The sequence below is a fragment of the Marmota monax genome, unplaced genomic scaffold (genome assembly GCF_021218885.2).
Source record: "Marmota monax isolate L192 unplaced genomic scaffold, Marmota_monax_Labrador192_F-V1.1 WCK01_AAM20220418_F8-fsc00160, whole genome shotgun sequence".
Taxonomy (NCBI): Eukaryota; Metazoa; Chordata; class Mammalia; order Rodentia; family Sciuridae; genus Marmota; species Marmota monax.
In genome coordinates, this window is record NW_026694183.1 from 4,123,461 (window position 1) to 4,146,572 (window position 23,112).

The 23,112-nt window shown below is 41.6% G+C and overlaps 1 non-coding gene and 1 pseudogene across 1 annotated transcript; both read left to right on the plus strand.

The window, feature by feature from the left end:
• The first annotated feature begins 4,450 nt into the window (after positions 1 to 4,450).
• Positions 4,451 to 15,603, plus strand: LOC124107986 (sulfotransferase 2A1-like; annotated as a pseudogene).
• A 5,604-nt stretch (positions 15,604 to 21,207) lies between these two features.
• On the plus strand, positions 21,208 to 21,310 carry LOC124108007 (U6 spliceosomal RNA). Its single transcript, XR_006856584.1, has one exon. It is a non-coding gene; the product is annotated as a U6 spliceosomal RNA (small nuclear RNA).
• The last annotated feature ends 1,802 nt before the right edge of the window (positions 21,311 to 23,112 follow it).

A 23,112-nucleotide genomic window follows, 5' to 3' on the forward strand; every position in this document is an offset into this window, starting at 1 on the left:
CAAGTAAGTGATAGAGTACATAGAAAAAACACATAAATATATTAAGAAAAATTTAAAATGCAAAAATAGGAGATAAAAGAATACACAACATAACTGTAATACACTATTCAGACATCCCAGTCCTCAGTATCCTAATTTATGCAAAGTACTTGATTTCACAAATGGTGGGGATGTGAGGGCAGGAGAATAGAGAGGGAGAAAAAAGAAGAAAAAAATCTCAAGGGAAGAAACAAGGATTGTTTTGGTTGGAGATCAGTATCTTTCCTGCTTCCCTTCTCATCCAATAAATGTGGTTGTCTGTTGTTTGAAGATATCTCCACCCTCAGCATGGTGAAGGTCACCAGGTTGGGAGGGTTGGTCTTTGGTGCAGGGTACCTGGAAGTGGGATATGGCCCCTGCCAGTCCCCAGCGGGAGACTGCACCCCAAGGATCTCCTTTGGGACCCCCTTGTGTGATGTGGGCACCTGGTTTTATCTCCTTATCTTACCTGTTGACCTCACAGTTCATGATCTCTAAATTAGCCTCTAAACTGGATCTCACTCTCTCCCTTTCTACCTCCTAATTGGGGACCTTTCTCTCCAGAGGTCTTGTGGGTTGCACTTTGGGGTCTGTGCACCTGTCTTAGAAAGCTGTTCTGTATTGGGCAGTCACTGTGTGGGATTAGTGGCTGCCTGGGGGAGGGGAGAATTGGGAGTTGTCAATACTGCCCAGTTGGTGTCCAAATTGGGAGTTTTCCCAACTAAAGATGGTGACAAAGGTGACCCAAGATGGAGGTGGCAATTTCAGTGATGGAGAGTCAGGTTGGTTGGGGGGCCAGGTATGGTGTCGGGCGATGTGTTCATAGATGCAGCTATGTGGAGTGAGTGCATTGTTGTGGCTGTCTGCTGTCTTCAGAGTGTGTGCAATGTCCTCAGGTGCAGGAAGGCTACTTTGCATATGGGATTATGGCAGTGGCTACAGAGTACCAAGATGGATGTGACTGGGGGAGCCACCATGGGAGTTGTGGGTGGAGTTCCTGTGTGTAAGTAGTAGACAGGTGTCCTGTGTGGGTGCTAATGCCAGGGGACCTGCTCAGGCACCCAGGAATCCTATGTGGGCAAGTAGTCAGGAGTTCTACTCTGACATTGAGACCTAGACCCCTGCGCAGGCACAGCGGTTATGATTCCTGCGTGGGAGCAGCTGTGGGGGTGACTATGTCACTCACAGAGAAGCAGTATTCCCACTACTTGAATCCAAAGTCACATAATGACACAAAGCTGCCTCCCTCTAGCCCACCATCTTGGATCTCGTGATAATTTTTTTCTATTCTTTTTATATTGTGTCAAAAAAGTAGCTGACAAAGATTTCCTCCTGTTGTTTGGTGTCTTTCTTTGCATAGTCCCTTCCATTGCTGTGCAGAACTTTTTTAAGTCCGTGCTCTTCTTCTATTCATTAATTCATTATTTTATTTCCTAAATTTTAGGAGTCATATTGAGGAAGTCAGTGCCTGTAACTATGTGTTGAAGAGTTGATCCTATGTCTTCTTCTAACAGCTGTAAAAGTTTCTGATCTGATTCTTGGCCTTTGACCCACTTTGTGTTGACTTTTATATAAAGATGAATTACAGGGATCTACTTCATCACTTTCTTCTGTAATCTCCCTGGTTGACATGTTTGGACAGCCTCATGGATGGACTAGACAGGAAGAACAAATTGTAAATGGGACAGTCAGAGCCTCCTGTGCTACCCAGGATAACTGCAGACCATTGCACAGCAGGCACTCGAGGGCACTGGGGATAACTGTGGCCAGCGGAGCACTGACTCAGGAGTCACCCAGAGTTTCCATTTACAGAGTGTGAACTTGGTTATCACGGGGAACAAGTGTGCTGCAGCACAGAGCTGGACTTAGGGTCACCCAGAGATCACCGTAGGCCAGTGGATCCTGGATTCTGCTGTCCCTCAGACATAAGGGTAATCCAGAACACAACATGGACTGAAGTTCAATATTGAGCATGGACTCTGGCAACACTGTGTGACCTGGCAGAGAGTGACCCCTGGCCACAACTGTAGGCCAAAGTGTGCTACAGAGAAACTATATTTACATGTCACCTCACTCCTAACACATGGACTCATTCCAATAAAGAGCCAAGGAGACCTGATAGGACACTTCTCAAAAGAACAAATATATGAAAAAAAATGTTCAACATCTCTAGTTATCACAGAAATGCAAATGAAAAATACATTGAGATTTCCTTTCACTCCTGTCAGAATGACAATCATCAAGAACACAAATAATAAATGCTGAAGTGGAGGAAAGGATACACTCACACGTTATGGGTGGAACTGCAAAGTAATGCAACTACTCTGGAAAATAGTATGAAGATTACTCCAAAGACTAGAAACGCAACCTAATGTGACCCAGATATCCCACTCCTTGGCTTTTACCCATCTGTAAAATCAGAATACTACAATGACACAGATGCATCTATCTATCTATCTATCTATCTATCTATCTATATATATATATATATATATGTATAAAGTTGTGCTTTTCAACATAACTCACAAAAGAAAAGTTTTGGAACTAGCCCAGGTAAATGGATTAAGAATATGTGATACATATACACAGTGAAGTATTACTAAGTCATAACAAATAATGAAAATATGGCATTTGTCATCTAATGGATCAAATGGAGAACACCAGCTGATTGAAAAAAGCCAGACCCAGAAATGAAGGGTTATAAGTTTTTGCTCATAATCAGAAGGTAGAGCAGAGTAATGGGGGGAAATTCAGGGGCTCTGATATCATAAACATAAAGGAAAGATTAGTGGAGTAAAAGAAGGAGACTGAGGGGGTACGAGGACGGGTGGGAAAGGTGAGGAAATGCAGAATTAAATTGACAAATTTATGCTATGTGCATGTATAAATACCCCACAGTGGATTCTACCTTAATGCATCTCTTTAAAGCATCAATAAATAAATACTAGTCTAGGTAGAGGAGGGAAGAGTGAGGGAGGGAAATCACAGTCACTTGGAACTGAAGTTCAGCAAATTACATTCCATGCATGTATGATTATGTCACAAGGAGCCAACTATTGTTTATAATAATAATACCCTAATAAAACCATTAAAAAGTTAACCGTTTTACACTGTCAAGTGGATGGGATTCATGACTTTGTCATTCAACTCATGGGATTGGTGGGATAATGTAACAGATGACATGTATTAATTGTTCTGATGTTATAGAGAGGTATCAGCAGCACATGTTTATTGGACATTCACAGTGTCACTGCGATTGTCATATCTCTCTAGAATGACCTGGCAAAACTAACAATAAAATAAAATTTATGAAAGAGTTTTCCTTTTTACAAAAGGTAGCTCTTTAAACTTGATGTGCATAGTATTCTGTTTGTCCAGAGCATATGTATCCCCTGCAACTTTGCCTGATTCAATTCCACTTTTCTTTCATTCAGAATAATACTCACGCCCCCACTGTTGGTTATTCTCCCCAAGATGCACACAACAGTCTGTGGCCACATCATACTTGCATTCTGCATCAACAGCTCCTAGTTTCATACACAAGTGCTCAGTCTATTAATGCACCCAGGAATTAATAGGAAAAGGAGAAAATGTTTTTGCTCCTGATTATCAAATGTTCTACATGAAACCCCATTACCTTCAACATGGGGTTTACATCAATCATCAGATGGTTTTCATTTTAGCTGACAGAAACCCATGGGGAACTGATTTTTGAAAGTAGGTGTTTCTTTGAGCATTCCTGGATTCAGTAGAGCACTATTTATGGGCTCCCAGGAGTGGGCAGGTTGCTTTAACATGTGAAGATGTTGGCCCCAAGTCCGCTGGGAACTGAGAGGCTAGACAAGTATGAAACAGAGCTTTGATGGATACCAATGTGACAGATAGGAAAATTCTCTTACCTCAGTCCATAAATACTGAAAGAATAAAACCCATTCCCATACGTTAATCAAAAGGTAAGGGAGGACTGGACCTGGAAGTCCAGTTACAGTCCACCCCCATATCTGCTGACTCTATTCAGGTTCTTGTCTTTAGATTAAAAGTGTCTTCAGTGCACATTTCCTTCCAGGCTATTTTTACACTGGTTTTATGTAAAACCTCTATGTTGAAAACTCTTCTAAATGCAAATAAATGGAAAAAAAATACTTTCTTCAATTCCCATGGATACATCAGTGGGGTTATTTGGCAGCACTTGCTATGGGGTCCTGTCCATAAACTCAAGCTCAGACATCATGATCCTCACATGCCCTAAATGAGGCCAAAATTGCTCAATACAAAGAAATTGATCACCATCACAAGTTGTTTTTAACCAACCAGTTAATTTGACCATGAGAAAAAGTTAATGATTCTTTTGACTTTGAAGTCTAGTCTCCCAGTGTCTCCCACATCACCCAATTGTGGCTACAGCTGGAACCCCAGCACCACGCAAATCATCATGACAGATGACTACCTTGGTTTGAAGGGTTACCTTTCCTGGTTCTTGGTTACAGCTATGAAGTTATAAAAGAAGTATGCGCTCAGTTTGTGATAAAGGATGAAGATACAGTAATGGTGTCTTACCCAAAGTCAGGTAAGAAAACAGAACAGGAACCCCCCAGGAGAAAGGTGAGGGCTGCGTTCCTCACCCACTCAGCAGAGGATGGAATGGGCTCTCCAGGCCAGCGAGACCTGCTCTGGGGCAGGAGGGGCACTGCCTCAATACACCTCCATTTGTACTCGTGTAGAGTGACATAAGTCATCAGGGATCATCTAAGGTATTGGAGAAAGATATAGGAGTGACTCTTAAGCAGATTTAGGCATTTGTATGGTTGCATGGGAGAAGGGGGTGCAAGAGGGTGACCAGTGAAGACCTAATAGCAAAATCGCAGCTCCATAGAAATGAAAAGACTGAATGGAGGTCATGCGGTGAAGAGGGGTACTGTAGAGCAGGAGAGTCAGCATGGACAATGGCTGGGAATGAGAAGAGCCTGGAAAATTCAAGGGACTGAAAGGGAATCCATCATGCATCTATCTACGAGAGCGGGACTGGGGGAAGGAGCATTGCAAATTGGGTGAAGATTGAAGCCACTGAAGTTGAAGGGGCCTGGTGCTGGAGAGTCAGAGGAAGTGGCAACACACTGAAAGGATCCCAGGAAAAAGCCAAGAGGTGGAAGCAACTTAAAATCCATTGACAGATGAATGCACAAACAGAATGTGGCATGTTGATACCATTGGATATGATTCAGCCTTAACAAGGAAGCATAATCTGACACCTTCTGCAACACAGATCAGTCTTGAGGGCATCCTGCTAAATGCAGTAGGTTGGGCACAAAAGAACAAATAGTATAGGATTCCAGTGGAACAAAATACCTAGTGTAGTCAAGTTCATAGAAACAGAGAGCCCCATGGTGTGTTCCAGGGTCTGAAAGATGAACTAATAGGGAAATGTTGTTAATAAGCAGAGATTTTTCAGTTTATCAAGATAAAATGGTTCTGGTCATTGGCTGAGCGACAGTAGAAACATGCTTAACATGGCTCAGCACCACTCGGCTGCATGCAAAATGGGTGTGATGGTAAAGTTTATGTTATGTATTTTATCATAACTCTTAGTTCACAAGTCAGAATAAAATGAGTGACCATCAATTTTTCTTCCTTATCTAGGATCCCACTGGTTGATTGAAATTCTCTGCCTGATTCACTCCAAAGGTGATACCAAGTGGATTCGATCTGTGCCCATCTGGGAACGGGCACCCTGGTTAGAGTCAGATGGGGGATACAAATTGTTAAAGGAGAGAGAGGGCCCATGGCTCCTGGCCTCTCACCTCCCCTTCCATCTCTTCCCTAAATCTTTTTTCACTTCCAAGGCCAAGGTCAGTGCCTAATGTTTGATCAGTATTTTTGCTCTTGCATGTGCCCAGATAACCCCCGCAGATCTTGCTGGGTATCTGCTCGTTGGGTAGGTTGTGTGAGACCTCAGATTCTCAGACATTAGGTAAGATTGATGTGGCCACAACCTAGACTGCATTTGAGTACAAGGATGTGGGCCATTCCACAGATTAACCTAGCCTGAATTCTGGGGCAGAGTGACTGGCTACAGCCAGAATCTTAGAAAACCACATCTTATAAGCAACCAGAATCTGTAACTGCATTTGGACTAGAGCATCTCACCTTTATTGCTCTTAAAGATATCAGTCAATATTAATTCAGTAAAAACCTCTTGCCAGGTAGGTGGAAGAACCCAAGTCAGTATTGACCATATGGGGAGCAGACCCTGCATGAATAGATAAATGCCTAAATTTAGGAAATTTCTATGGAGCTGTGGCTAGCTAGGTGACCACAGCAGCCCTCTGCATGTCACTGGGCTCTGTGATCAGCAGCCACTCCAGCCTCCCCCCTTGACCCTGCCTGATGAATGATCAGCACAGACCATAGATATCCAAGAAATAACAAGCCACAGACTATTTTTAGAAACATACCTTCTTAAAATGTTTGTTTACTTCCGAATTTTTTCATGTTTTTGTTTAAACAACCCCAGGAAACCTAGAATAATAATCTCCTACCTTGAAAATGTCACAAAGTACCCAACAGTGAGCCTGCCCCAATAGACTCATTCCCATGTCTCCTCTTGGGTTTCATAAAACCTCTGCCTGATTAAACGGAGACCTAGGAGACACAAGACCTCCAATAACAACACCAAGAGAGTTGGGCAAAAATAAAGTCAATTTTGGATATTCAAGGACCAAATTTTGTGTGCGTGTTTGTGTGTTCACTGTCTTGAACACCAGCTCCTTAATGTGCAAATGTGTACACAGTCAGGCAATTATCATCCAGACAAGAATAGAACACTTCTACCATTCAGAAAGTTCCCCCCAGGCTCCTTCTACCAATCAGTGCCCACCACCTGAGGGGAACACTCCCTGCACTTCAGCTAATGACTACTTTTGTTTATTCTTGAGTTTTGTATAAAAGCATTCATGCTGTATGATGCCATATCTGGGAGATTCCTCAATGGTCTTGAGTGTGAGAATGACTATATGTTGCTATGAATCTGAATATACCAGAATTGATTAATCCATTCTGCTGTTAGTGATCATGATGGGAAAGCACACACATACCCCTTACCACTTACCATTTAAAACTTTCCAGTAGCTTCCCATGTGGAGTAGACTAATATCCCAGGAAGAAGAGACAAGGTCTTACTCTTCTATTCCTAGCACATGAATATGTAATAGGAACTTTAAAATGTGTATTTGATGAATGAATGCTATAACTAATTCATTAAAGGAATCCATTGATGTTTAGTAGAGATTAAGTAAGAACTGCCTGGGTAAAGATCAAAATCAGGGTGGAAATGACTGATTGAGACTGATTTTTCTTTCTCTCATTTTTCCTTAATTTAAGGTGATATATATCATGAGAAATCCCAAAGATGTTCTTGTGTCAGGTTACTATTATTGGACTATAACAAACTTTTCTAAGAAACCAGAGTCACTGGAACAGTATTTTAAATGGTTCCTCCAAGGCTACGGTGAGTGTTCTGTGACATATAGATCTGCTTCCTTTACACTATTGGTCTTTCTCCTAATTTTCTGGGATCCCTTTTGAATTGTTTATCTGTATAGATTCACATACAAGAGAAAACAGACAACGCTTGACTTTGTGAGTCTGGCTTGTTTCAATTACCCTGCTGGTCTCCAGTTCCACCCATTTTCCTGCAGATGGCATAATTTAGCTCTTCTTTATGACTGAGTAAAATCCATCATGTATATGTACCACATGTTCTTTATCCATTCATCCGTCAGGGGACACCTAGGCTGGTTCCATTACTCAGCTGCTGTGAATTGAACTGCTATCAACATGGGTGTGCATCTATAGCTATAGTATGCCGACTTTAATTCTTTTGGATAAATACCAAAGTCTGGGTCATATGGTGGTTCTATTCCTAGTCTTTTGGGGAAACTTCATATTGATTTCCATGGTGGTTGTTCTAAGTGTATATAAGTGTTCCTTTTTACCACATTTCTACCAGCATTTATTATTATTTGTGTTCTTCATGTTTGCCATTCTAACTGGGGTGAGATATAATCTCGTGTACTTGGAATTGCTTTTCTCAGCTTGTTAAATATGTTGAAATTCTTTTCATGAATGCGTTGGCCATTGTATTTCTCCTTTTGAGAGATGATTGTCATTTACCCATTTCCTCATTGGGTTATTTGGTTATTGGGGTTAAGATTTTTGAGTTCTTTATATATTCTTGATGTTAATGCTCTATGAGAAGAGTAGCTGGCAAAGATTTTCTCTAAGCCCTCTCTTCTCTGTCTCATTTCCTTTGCTGTACAGAGGTTTTATAACTTGAAACCATTCCATTTATCAATTCTTGGTTTTGTTCCCTAACAGAAGTCTTACTGAGGAAGTCATGCCTGAACCTATACATTAAAGTGTAGGTGTCAGATTTTCTACTAGTAGTTACAGTGTTTATAGTCTAATTCCTATGGTTTTGAGCCACTTTGAGTTAATTTTTGTGCTGGATTTAGCTTTATTCTTCTAATGTAGATATTCAGTTTTCTAAGTACCATTTATTAAACATGCTGTGTTTTCTCCAATATTTGCTTTCGGTGTCTTTGTTAAAGGTCCAATGACTCTATGTGTGGATTATTTCTGTATCTTCTATTCTCATCAATTGATCTATGTGTCTGTTTTGATATTAGCACATTTTTTGTTATTACACATCTGTAGTCTGGTTTGAGATGGGGGAATGTGGTAACTTCAGTTTTATTATTATTATTATTATTTTACACTGGGTATTAGACTCAGGGCCTTGCAATTGCTAATCAAGAGCTCTGAGGCCACATCCCCAGCCCTTTGTCATTGCTCTGAATTGCTTCAGCTAAGCTTGGTCTTTTATCTGTCATTTAAGTTTTGGAACTGTTTCTATTTCTGTGGAGAATGACATTGGTATTTGATGGGGATTGCAACAAACCTGTAGATTTTAATTCTGCCTATCCAAGAACATGGGAGGGCTTTTTACTTGTACTGTCTTCTTCTTCAATTTCTTTCTTCAGTGGTCTGTGATTTTAAATGTGAGAGGTCTTTCACCTCTTTGAGGAGATCATGCCTAGGATTTTGTTGTTTCTGTTGTTGTCTTTTTGTTTGTTTGTGTGTTGCCCATGATTGGACCCAGGGGCACTTAACCACTAGGCACATCCCCAGCCCATCTTTTTGTATTTTATTTAGAGACAGGGTCTCACTGAGTTACTTAGGGACACATCAAGTTTTTGAGTCTGGCTTTGAACTCACAATCATCCTGCCTCAGATCCCTGAGCTGGCTGGGATTACAGGAGTGAACCACCACACTAAGCTACCTAGGTATTTTTTAGACAATTGTGGAAGAAATTGTATTGCTGATTTCTTCCTCAACAGATTAATTATAGTTATGAAGAAAAGTGCTTAAATTTTGTATGTTGATTTTGTATCCTGCTACTTTTGCCAAATTTATTTATCAGTTCTAAAACTGTTTGGGGGACAGAGCTTTTTGGGTCTTCAAAGCATAGCATCATATTATCTGTGAACAGTGATATTAGGCTTCTTTTTTTCTTACTTCTGATTTTTAAAATTTCCTTCTCTTGCCAGATTTCTCTGGCTAAAGTTTCAAGAACTCTATTGAATGGGTATACTGAGAGTGGACATCCTTGCCTTGTTCCTGATTTTAGAAGGAATGCTTCCAGATTTCCCCAGGTTAGCATGATGTTGGCTTGGGTTTGTCACACACAAGCCCTCATGATGCTCAGTCAAGTTCCTCTGTCAAGGCAAATTCCACTGATGTAGGGAAATACATTTGTGGATTTGCATGTGTTGACCCAACCTTACATCCCTGGATTGAAATCAACATGTTGTAATGTACAATCTTAAAGTTTTAAGATTAACACAGCATGTCCTGTGTATAATTTTAATATTAAATAGGATTTGCTGACATTTTAATAAGGTTCTCTGTATCTATGTTCATCAGGAATATTGGTCTGTGGTTTTCTTACTTAATATGTCTTTGTGTGTGTTGGGTATCAGTATGATACTGGTTTCATAGAATGAGTTCAGGAATGATCCCCCTCTTGACTTCAGTACCTAGTTTGAGGAGCACTTATCAACTATACATGAATAGAGCTGTCAGGATGTTAGAGTGACAGGGATGGCACAGCACCTGTTTTGATAGTGTGTAACCTGCACACCTGTGCCTGCCCCACAGTGCCCTATGGATCATGGTTTGAGCACATTCGTGGCTGGATGTCCATGAGACACAGGAAGAATGTCCTACTGCTAAGTTATGAAGACCTGCAGAAGGTGAGCACCCTCTCATAGTCAGTGTCCACCACTCCCCACCATTCTTGCTCCCTTCCATGCCCCTGGTCATCAGTGACTCCACTCCACCTCCCCTGTCAAAGCTCAGCCTCTTGGAGGTCACTAACAGTGGATGAAACCTTGGTCTCTAGAGCTCTACTTCTGTGACTCTCCCCAAGTTCCAAGTTCTTTCTCCATGTCTTCCAATTTATTGCATCTGGCAACATCAAAGCCATGCCTTATGCTAGCACCTGTGGCTGTCAGGATTTTGTGGGCAGGACCTATAATGCTGACAGAAACCTACTCATCAGAAGAGACTGGGTAGAAAGCATTAATCTGAGAGTTGCATCCACCTCTCTGGCATCTCTCCCTCACTGACGGGGGATTCGAATATGTGAAGCCACTTTGTGTAACTATTCTGAGGGGTCAGGGGCTGAAGTACAGGAGAAGCCTGCAAATGATGCTCAGCTCATGTGAGGTGGGTCCAGGGTAGAGCTGTGACACAGGAATGACTCCCCATGATCTCTAGCACAGTGTGGAGACTACAGATATCAATAATTAATTGTACATTTCAAAATGGCAAATGGAGAGGATTTTGAGTGTTCCCAACTATATAAATGATGTGTGTCTGAATTTTTAGATCAGATCATCACACACTGAAAAGGTACTTATTCTACCTTTATTTTTCTTTTAGAGCAGAAAAAATACACAATGAACTACACAAAGATGCATAGTTCTCCATATGAGTTTAATAAGTCCAGACACAATGGAAAACTTTAGAATTTTTTGAAATTTGTTTTCAGAATTATTAAACAATGTAAAAAAAAGTAAGAGAGGGAACAAACCTATAGAGAACACTTGTCCTATGAGTGGGTCTTGGGGACAGAGAAGATGCCACAGGCTCAGGCATCTGCTTCCCCTGGAGAAAAGACTGGTCCCCTTCCTGCAGCTGCTTCCTGTCCTACTGTGTCCTCAGCATGAACTCAGTTCTCGCCAAGGACCTTGATGTCACCTTCAGCCACCTCAGCAGCAAGCTCCCACACGACCTCTCAATTCAACTCTCAAATCACACAACACGTTTGTTTAAATCATTGCCACAGTTGTGTGTCTTCTTGTTATGGATTGACTGGGGCTCATGAAAAAAAACTAATAATAAAGTACTTTCATCTTAAAAGGAAGGTCTAGGATTACAAGCAAATTTTCAGTTCTTATACGGATCAGTTTCCTTGATGTGATCTCCCAGGAATATACATCAATAATCCTGGGGCTCAAGTTTATGAAGATATGATAAACCACTATGTGTTTGTTATTCAAGTGTCAGTTAAGGGACACAGTAGCACTTGGTGTAAGGATTAGTCTTTAGGGGATTGGTATCCTTGCCTTATCTTGCATTCTTTTTTTTTAGGGTTTCTTTTTTTTCTTACATGCATGACAATAGTGGAATGAATTACAATAATAATTATCCATTCACAGCACAATTTTTCCTAACTCTGTATATAAAGTATGTTCACACCAAATTATGCCATTATACATGAGCCTTATTATTATTATTATTATTATTATTATTATTATTATTATTATTATTACATTACAATTCTCATTCTTAAGAGTCTCTTTAGAAATCCCAACACCTGCCTTTGGTGTGTCCTAAACTCAACCACACTGGGAAACCCATGTTGACCTTCATTCACATCATGCACATCCTTTATACCCCTTCTATTTGCCTGTCTTTCTTTCTCCCTCCTTCTGGCATCCATTTCAGTCCTTTCTCATTTTGAGATGTCATTCTTTTCCTTTCTCCCCTGCACCCCTCCTAACACTTCCATTCTAATTTCCCATGTCTGCTGTCCTTCCTGTTCAGAGCATCACTCTTTATTGTTCACATTTTAGGACCCAAGAAGCACCATAGAGAAGATCTGTGATTTCCTGGGAAAGAAGTTAAATCCAGAAGAACTGGACTCAGTCCTCAAGAATAGCTCCTTCCATGTCATGAAACAAAACAAGATGTCCAATCTTGAAATATTGTCTGAAGAATTCTCTTCTAGGCATTTCAAAATTACAAGAAAAGGTAACTGCTCAGTTTCCAGAATGTGTGAGAATGCTTGGAGAGCATTCTGTGTTTACCACCCAACAACAAGAGTGACAGTGTTGAAAGGTATCAATTTGAATCATTCATAACCAAGAAAGCTTCTTGTGTGCTCTAATGGAAAAAATGTTTTCATGGGCATGGGATGGACTGCAGGTACCAGAGAAAGTTGATTCAGTCTTGGAGAGAAGGGTGGGTTTTGGAGATGGTCATACCTAGGCTACTCCACTGGTGACTTACCATAGAGAACTGCCCTAAAGAGAGAGATACACAAAGAAAGACCAAATTGGAGAAATTAGGGAGTGGGTTATTTGCTATGAGACACTGTAAGTCCTCCTTTCTGTGAGGAGAGATGAATCGTAACTACACCCTTGGATTCAGGTCTATTGAAAATGTCTACTTCGAGTACACGCAGAACCTGTTTTACCAAAATTCCTTAGTCACATCTTTCTTCAAAAGATATTCAGAAGGTCAGAATTCCTGCCAACCAGTGCTTCTGGAGCACAGAGAGAGAAATCAGCACTGGGCTGGGTATGGGGCTGAGAGAGAGAGCACCTGCCCAGCAGAAGGAACCACATGAAGATTGTTCAGATAAGGAAGATATCAGTGAACATGGGAGGAAGGATGAATGGTTATAGGATAACAGTTACATATTAGACATTCTGCTACTTTACATTCATATGAGTGAATTGTTCAAATGCATACATATATAAGTGTAACTATTATTCTATATTTAATATATAATTTAATTAATATGTTAACTAATTAGATTGGCCTACTATGTGAAAATTGATTTATTATCCACAATACTGTAACCACATAGGCAAAATGTAATACTTATGTGTATATCTTTAGCTTCTTTTTCCTCTGCCACTTTCTCACGTGGTAACGCCTCCAGGGCTTTTTAAAAATCCTTGCCTATAAAATGGGATATTATGCTAGTATATTACTAATTCTTTGTTAAACCTTTCAACAATTATTTATTGAGCATATATGATGTGATTCTCTAAAGCTCTAAATCTTAGGCAATTTACAAAGTTTTGATTTTTTAATGTTAGAAGTGCATACCTTATGCACATTCAAAAAGGAAGTACACAGAACATCTCATGTTTGATCATTGCTATGAAGTGAACGAAGATGGACATGTATGGTTCTGAACTGAGAGCCCCACTGAGTCACTGCATTGGACAGCACTCTGGGGTCAGGAGCAGGAAAGGTAAACACCCTGAGGAGGGGGCAGCCTGGCAAGTCTGAAGCTGAATCAGAAGACTGTGTCATGGAGCCGAGAGAGCAAATGGGCAGTCCCAGGGATGGAGTCCCAACCAACAAGGACCCTACACCTAGAGCCTCAAAGCACCGGGGAACTTGGCTGAAGGAGAGTGGACGTCCTGGGAGACTCTGAGCCCCAAGGGACTGGAGCCACTGGATCTGGCAAGGGGTCAACATGGTGCCATGTGCAGAAGAACTTCTCACAGAGAATGGCCAAAAGCAGAGGGACTAGTTTGACCTACTCTGATCACCCAAGTTATAAATTGTTAGATTGAGCCAAAGTTCTCAAAAAAGAAGTGGTCAGAATTAGTTATGATCCAGATCTTCTGATTTATACCCAGCATTGCTGCTTATGGATTCGGTACAGGTTGCTTTGAAAAGGGAGGGAAGTCAGGACACACTTTCCCAGCAGGTAGACTTGTAAATAGGTGTGGTGGCCAGGCAGGAGAAGGCCTCACCAATGACCCAGGGGTCACTCTGCTGTCTTGACAGAGCAGGGAGGAGGTCGCCGTCTTAAGACCTCTCCCTAGATCTGATCTGCGTCTACTTCATCTTTTCCAGGCATCTGTGGGGACTGGAAGAATCACCTCACAGTGGCCCAAGCTGAAGCCTTGGATAAAGTTTACCAGGAGAAGATGGCGGGTTTCCCCAAAGAGCTGTTCCCATGGGAGTAACGTCTAAAAATTCTGGATATGGTCATTGTTTTTAATGTCCTGGGATGTGTACACGACTGGGCGTTCTTAGCATAAAATCCATTTCTACAGAAAAGAGGAAGTGAATGAAAATAACATAAAGAACCAACGAAATATTAATTATCAGACGAACAAAAGGAAGTCTAGTTGAGTAGGGAAAGGAAAATGGGAGAGGAGAGGGGTAACACAGGGAAAGGGGGATCATGAACTAAAGTTGATTTCCATGTATTGATGAGTTTTTCTGGATGAACCCAATCACTATGATAACTATAAAGCTCTGAGAAAAAATTAAAAACCGGTTTCTTCATTCTGGGACCTTGAAATATACATTTTGCTTCTCTAATCACTTGCTTGTTAAAAATTACTGGGATTTCCCTTTTCACTTCATCATATCCTAGCTTTAATAAAATCTTTGTAATACTTCAAGCCAGGTACAGTGATGCATGCCTGTAATTCCAGCAGCGGGGGTGGCAGTGAAAGGAGGATTACAAATTCAAAGCCAGCCTCAGCAATGACAAGACTCTAAAGCAATTCAGTGAGATTCTGTATCTAAGTAAAATACAAAATAGGGCTGGGGATGTGGCTCAGTGGTTGAGTGCCCCTGAATTCAATTCCCCGGGACCCAAAGAAAAAATCTTTGCAATATTTTAAATACATAGAAACCTACGAACATAATAAGAATATCACCCACAATTGTGTCTAGTATTTAAATCAAGAAATATAATTTGCAAGCCATTAATGTTCCTTTTCTATTACATGTATCTGTAGAATTTATGATGATGATGATCTGCAGGAGTATGATTTCCAACCCAGTGTTATTTTCATTCCCAGTACTGTGTAAAGCATAACTAACAAGTGATATGGATGGAACTTTTAAACCTCACATGAATGGTGGATGGTATGATATGTTCATAGACTTTCATTTCTACCCAGCATTTAACATGGTTTTGTCCGAGCTGACATGTTCAAAGTAATTCAGAGTTGAATTGAGACTTGGAACACAGTTGAGTTACCTGTTTTCTTGTAGATGACTCTGGGTTTCCCCCTCACCAATTTTCCCATATTTAAATCACTATTTGGCAAGAATGACAAAAACACAGGTAGGAGTTTTCCGAGGTCGTACTTGACTGAAGTTGACTGTTCTCTCATTGGCCTGTTGTAGGTGTTACTAAATGTTCCCCCAATAATCTTGTAATGAAGTTAAAATCTAAATAAACTCCTCTACCTCTACCTCTGCCTACTTTTAGTTGACTTTAAAATTTACGAATTTTGGAGAACAAGTAGTTGCGCTATATAGTATTAGTGTCTTTCTCTACCTTGCTGTAGAAAACACCTCTTACACGAGGATATGATGATAAAAGTTACTTAGGATTCTTTAAAGGGTTTTGAAGACCATTTTGGTAAAAGCCCTGACTGACTGTTCCCTCGATCCTGCAGATGTCCAATGGGTAACTAAAAAACAGAACTCAGAAGTTTGCCTTCTTATTGTTTCTCTCTTTTTTGCCTCCCTAAAACTTTGGATCATAGTATCTGTAGATTTCTTTTGATACTATGGCCATTTCATGACATTATGACAAATTCTGCTTGCCCGTGAACATTGGATTCTTTTCTTTTTGGAACTGTCAAGACCAAGGGGAATCAAGTTCAGCAGCATCCATCATACCATTCTCAGAGACTACCCCAGGGAAGACTCCATCTTGGCACAGAACCCTGCTTTTAACCCAATTCCTACCATCCTTGCAGTTGGGTACATACCAACTGTGGTTCTGAAAAATACTTTTTTGCAGATGGTCAAGTGCTCTTGTACACAAGGACTATTAAGTTGAACAACAAAGGAATCATGGGTTCTCTCTGGTGTCCACCCAGCACACACAGAGGGTAGGGTGTCCTGGATCCCACTCACAGTGTCTTCGACCTGCCCTCAGGGTACAGCATATGCAAATCTCTAGAACCAATGTTCACATATTTATCACAACTTCATAGATATTCAGGGATATAACTGCCCATTTTCCTTGGGAGATGTTGTGACTAGAATTAAAAACATTAAGAGTAGTCACCAAAAAGCAGAAAATAAAGAAATCAAATCAAAGATGGACTAGCTTAATAAATAACAAGAGTTCCACTACCTGCCACACGTACAGACTTCTGTTCCCTTTGATGTGTGTATCCTGGATTTGACGTTATGGTGTCAAATTAACTCGAAGAAGAAAAATGTAGGGTATCCATTGGGCTCTTGACTGGATTTCTTTAGAACAAATATTTTCGGCTCAGAAATCAAAAGAACTCTGCAAAGTTGCTCAGTTAGCTAATGAAAGGAACTGAGTAAGTTCTATCTTTCCCTTTATTCTGACTCACGGAGACTGATTTGATCCTAAACAGACTCTAAGCCAATGTTTTCAAATGGATGAAGGCATGCTCCCTGTGGCTCTGAAGAAGACACTTCCTAGGAACACAATCTGAGAGAGCTTGCTAACCATGATGTGCTGAAGGATGTGAGGAACTGGACTTGGGATGTCTGTGTGGATTCTGCACCCCCCACCTCTGTAACACCCACTTAGACTTGACAAGTGATTTTGTCATTCTGAGCCTCGGTTTCCCCAGAGGAACTGGGAGTGCAATTCACATGGGAGGATATCATGCTGAGATTTTTAGGAGCACATGTGTGGGGCTCACGCATGACTGACAGGCATCTCCCTTTCACTGAGATCCTGGAGGTTTGGTGAAGACCATCAGTTCAGCAAAATGGTAAGAGCCTGTGGGATGGAAGTCTTGGTTCTCTGGGCTTCTTGCCTTTGTCAAAGTTCTCCACTTCTGTTCCACACATGGTGGGATATGGGGCAAAACTGAAATAACCAGATAGAACATGGAAGCAATGTTCCCTTCTGCAGCAAGATGGTTGGGGAGAAAATGGAATTGGGGTATTCTCAAATTCATAATGTGGGAACCCTTTGGACCAATGGAGGGGAAAGTTTGAAGCATGCATTGTCTTGTAATAACTTAGATCAGGGCTCAGCAAAGGCTAGGAGGGGCCTGGTCTTAAACATTTCAGATCATGTGGTCTCTGATGCAAATATTCAACTTTGCCATTGTGGATCCAAATCAGCCACCAATAACACAAGAATGAATGATGTGGCTGAGTTCTGATACAATTATATTCATGTGTCCTGAAATTTGATTCTCATATAACTTTCAGGGGCCACAAAATGTTAGTCACCTATTGATTATTTTTCAAGGAGGGGAGTCAAACTTTTAAAATAAGAAAACCATTAGCTCATGGGTCTTAAAGAGACAGGTAGAAGATTGGGTTTGGACTCTGTGCACTTTCAGACTGTACCTGGCTTGTATTATCTGTCCTTGACCACAGGCTAATGATTAAATAAGGTTAATACCATGGAAAAGATAAGAAAGAAAGGTCAGAGACCATGCTCTGGGATCACAACTTACCTAGAACTTTCTGCAGGTGGATGTCTGACCCTGCCACAGAGCAAACACAACAGTAAAGGGGATCACAAGAACTTACTGGTTGCCCAATACATAAAAAACATTAAGTAGACTACATGTTCTACTAAGAATTTTGTCTAAAAGATGTACAAATCTTAACTAAAATGTACTTTATTGCAAAAAAACAATGCTAACATTCACGTTGGCTGTTGGGTACCCAGCACTCACAAACTTGCTCAACCTGGGAGCACCACAAACCTCCAATTTGTAAAAAGTAGAAAATCTGACCTCAATAAAGCAAAGTGCACTAAAAGAAGTGATGCCTGTAAATACGGAGGGTTTCAGTGGGTGCTCAATTTGCACTGGACACCATGCCATGTACTTCACACACAGCATCTCGCAATGACTGAGGAGGTGGCATTAGGCAACATTAAGCTATTAAGGAACAAGGGAAGTGAGGCTTAGGAAATTTGGGTCACAGCCAAACCCAAGTGTCACAGCCCATCACCTCATTGAGGCATCACCAGAGGCCACTTAGCAACAGGCAGCATCAAATGCGCCCCTCCTCGAGGCTCTCATGAACATCCCCTCCGCCCTCTCTGCCCATGGAACTGCCAATCCTAGGGACCCAAGACAGAGGCAGAGCCTGAGCACCTTAGCCTGTCAGAGCTCAGAGACGAGGCCCTCACCTAACACAGGCTGGGTGTGGCTGAGGTCAGTCTTCCCCGCCACCTCCCGGCTCTGTGCACACGGGAAACTCCTGCTGCCACTCTTTGGAAAGGTCCCTGCACACATCATCACAACACTGGTGAAGACACGAGGGGTCCTGCGGGGTGGTCATTCCACTCTAGGCTCAGTCACAGCCCTGCACTCACGGGGACTCTGGGGAGTGATGTGGCCCCCCTTCCTGTTGGGTCTCCAGAGACGTCCCAGGGCTCCCTGGGACACAGCGTCAGTGCTTGTGCTGTTTGTACATGCAGAGGGTCCCTGTTCCTCAAACTGGCTTCCTGGGGACTTACTCCTGGGCTCCAGCCAGTGCTAGTTCTTCCTGGGCTGCTCGGGAACTTGGCTTCTGGGAGAGACGCCCAAGCCCCTCTGGTTGTCACACTCAGCCTCAGGCCCCTCATCCACCCAGGTACTTATTCCTGGAAATAGGAGTCAGTGGTGCTGAGCAGAAGCCACCCAGTCCCATTGGACTGCTGTTTGCTGGGGGCTTCTCCTGTCCCTGAAGCACTGCAGGAGCCAGTGCCGGCCCTGCCCCAGGACCCCTCCCAGTGCCACTCCAGAGAGAATTTTAACAGAACAACACCTGGGAGGGGGCTGTCTGTCCCCCACCAGTGATGGGGTCCCTGTTGCCATCACAGGGTCAGATGATCCAGCTCCTGGTACTAAACATCATGGATCGATTCTCGGAGGCCTGTGGGTCATGTCTGCTTTCTTTCCTGGGTCCCTCCTTTCTTTCTGACTGCCTCAATCCAAAAAGATTTGAAAATGCTAATGAAAATAATTAGCTGTGCAACCGTAAAATTAATAGATTCAGAAATCAAGGTATCTTTGGGGTGATGGGGAGAGTTGGCACTGTCCCAGCCCCTACTGAGGCTGTGTGTGGAGCTGAGCTTCTTACTGGCCCCGTGAAAGGAATCCACGCTTGGTTCCATCCACTGTGTCACCCATAATGTGACAACCCTCACATCGAGAGACATTCCAGGGGGATTATAACTCCCCTTAACAAGAGATATTCAATTTTATGTGATGAAATATATATATTCCATGGGGGCTAGAAAGATGGTGGAATGAGATGGACCTCATTACTCTAGGTACAGGTATGACTGCACATATGGTATGAAGCTACATTGTGTACAACCAGAGAAATGAACAGTTGTGCTATAATTGTGTATGATGAATCAAAATGCATTCTGCTGTCAAATATACCTAATTAGATTAAATAAATAAATAAAATTTTTAAAAAAATATGCTAGGAAAAAAAAAAAAAATATATATATATATATATATATATATATATATATATATATATATTCATCATGCACTGGCTAAAAAAGATAATTCATGGAGCTAAAGTGTTAATTGTACTCACCATCAACATCACCTCTGCCAGCCTGCTTTCTTATCTATAAAATGGACATGTGTGGTATATATACACGATGGAACATTAGTCAGCCATGAAGAAGAATGAAATTATGGCATTTGACAGTAAATGGGCAGAACTGGAGACTATCATGCTAAGCAAAAATAAGTCAATCACAAGAAAAACGAAGGCTGAAGGTTCTCTCTGATACATGGATGCTAACACAAAATAGGGAGGAGGAAGGAAAAATAAAAGTTCATTGGATTAGACAAGGGGAATGAAGGGAAGAGAGGGGGAGTAGAAATAGGAAAGACAGTAGAATGGATCACACATAACTTTCCTATGTTCATATGTGTCCTATGTTACACAATCAGTGTAACTCCACATCATGTACAACCACATGAATGGGAACTTAAACTCTATGTCTGTGCGGTATGTCAAATACATTCTACTGTCATGGACATCTAAAAAGAAAAAAATAAAGAAAAAAAAATGGATTTGTGTCCTGGATCTGCCTCATAGAGGGTCGGGAAGACTTTTTCAGTTACATGCTAAAGCATAAGAAACATTCATTCCAAATCATGCTCCATGAACATATGGGACTGTCACTTTAACTGCTTGGAAAACACTCAAAAATTTCAGTATAGTAAACTGTATTCAAAAAAGGGACTGCATTATTTATGTGTCCATGAAAATAATCAGTATTGTTACATTCAAGTTGATCATAAAAGCAAAATACTTACACCCTTCTTATGCCACTGAACTCAAAGGTGACTCAGCTTTCCCTGCTCCCTGGACTCATGTGAATTAGTTCTTGGGGTAGACCAGATCTCCCATCCGAGAGGAGAAAAGAGGATTCAGGGAGAGAAGTGAGTGTGATATTGATCCTTGGAGGGTGAGATAGACTGGGACCTAACTCTCCCTTGTTCATGTCTCTGCAGCTTGAAGATAGTTCTTGATGTTTTCACAGAGACAGAAGTTACAGATTCATCAATTGCATCTCAAAATAAAATCCTGTTCTTTTTAGTCCTGATCATGCTGGTCAATAAAAACTTGATCACTTGTCAATGGATGACTCATTTTCCTAATAAAGGCTCCAGCCAAAGCCCAGTGGTGACCAATACAGGCTGTGGCATGTGGCAACAGACTGCATTCAAGCCAAGACCCTGATGAATCACCAACTCTATAGTCTTTGTAAAGTTAAACACTCAGAGAACATCAAGCTTCCCTCATCCAATTTAAAACTTTTTCATTTGAAATAGAAAATAGTTCCTTAAATTTGGGGGATGAAATTTACCTGACAGTTTTTGCTTTGGCAGCACATAGACTAAAATTGGAACAACGCAGAGAAGATTAGCATGGCCCCTGCCCCAGGATGACAGGCAGACTCATGAAGTGTGCCATATTTAAATATATATATATATATGATTAACCATTTAAAAATCGAACAATTCAATGATGTAAGTATAATTGTGGTATTGTATAACTGTAACTTCTGTCAAGTTAGAAAACATTTTCATCAGCCAGAAGGAGACCCTGTTCCCCTTAAGCAGTCTCTGCCCATCATCTCCTCCCTCCAGCCCTGGGCAGCCGCAGGCCTGCCTTGCACACTTGGGATATCTCCTCTAAATGGAATCATCCAATATGTGACCTTTAGTGACTGGCATCTGGCATGTTTAACTCCATCTAATGGCTTTGAGATCCATCCACATGACAGCCTGTGTCAATACTTTGTTAGATTTTGTGACTGAGTAATATTTCCCTGTGTGTGCTTAGCACTTACGCTTTAAGTATGCATGTATTTAAATTACAATTAACTGATGTACTTTAACTGGTGGATATATGAAGACACAGAAGGTGCTAAAGAGGTAACACAGTGGTGGACCACACGCTTACAACATGGCCCTGGGTTCAATCCCCAGAACCACAGAGACTAATAAGAGAAACAGAACCTATCTGCCCCCATTTATGCCCCTTCCAACAAAGGTAACCACTCTCTGGACTCTGACAGTATTGACTTCTGTATTCATACACATTGAATCCTGCCCCTCCATCTGGCTCCTCCTGCAGAGTGCTGTGTGGGAGGTCCACACCTTGGCTATGCAGATGCAGACCCTGCATCCTCGGTCATGTGGCCTTTCTGCTGTGTGAATGTGCCGTGGTGGTTCATTTGTGTTTCTCTTGATGTACACTTGGGTGGTCTTCATCAAGAGTCCATGATGAAGCATTGCTATGAACATTTTCTTGCAAGTCTTTGGTGAATGTGCACAGTGAGGAAGGAATTGCTGGGTCAGAGTACAAGTATATTCTGCTCTAATAGTTACTGCCAAACCCTCAGATCCATGGAACTGGGAGATGACTCAGGTTTACATTTGTCCCAGTGACCATGAGCCAACCAGAGTCACAATTCTGACTCTTCTCTGTTAGCTGAACTGATGACAGGTCAAAACAGAGATTTATGCCTTCTTGTTACAGTGTGGCCCACAGGAGTTGGAAAGGACAAAGAGGGTAGTTTTTAATTCAGAAAATCAATTATTTAGCCTATTATCTCTCTCTTTTTGCTTAAGATAATCCTGTGAGTTTGACTCAAGAAATATTATTCTCAGTCTTCACACAACCTTCCAGATAAACAACCCTGCACATCAGGAAGCAGATGTCCTTGGATGGAGGAAGAGAGAGGCTACAGGAAACTGTTGTCACATGAAAACCCATTTTTTATTTAGGCTCAACACCTACCCAGTGAGAACCCACTAAGGTCAATGGGACCTACTAAATTTCATTAAATCCACAGCCCTTCACTTTGGCCTCTTGCTACCTGATGCATGTGAGTGCTGTGATCTTAATGCTTGTGTCCATTCCTCCACATTCATGTCAAAATCCTGAATCCTGAGGTGATGGCATTATGAGAGGTTAGGGTTATCTTTAGGAGATGATTAGATCATAAACATGGGGTCTCTGTGAACGGGGTTGGTGCACTGATGAAGGAAACCCAGAAAGAACCCTCCTCTTTCCCACCACGTCGGGACATGTCTTGAAGGCACTGTCAGTGAGCTACAAAGCTGACCCTGTCCAGATGCCAAGTCTGCCTGGATCCTGGACTTCCCAGCCCCCAGGGCTGTTAAAAATGAGACCTTGCTGTTTATGAGCCACCAGCTGGTATTTTGTTATATCAGCCAAGGGAGCTCAGATGGAGAACTGAAGCAAGACACAGC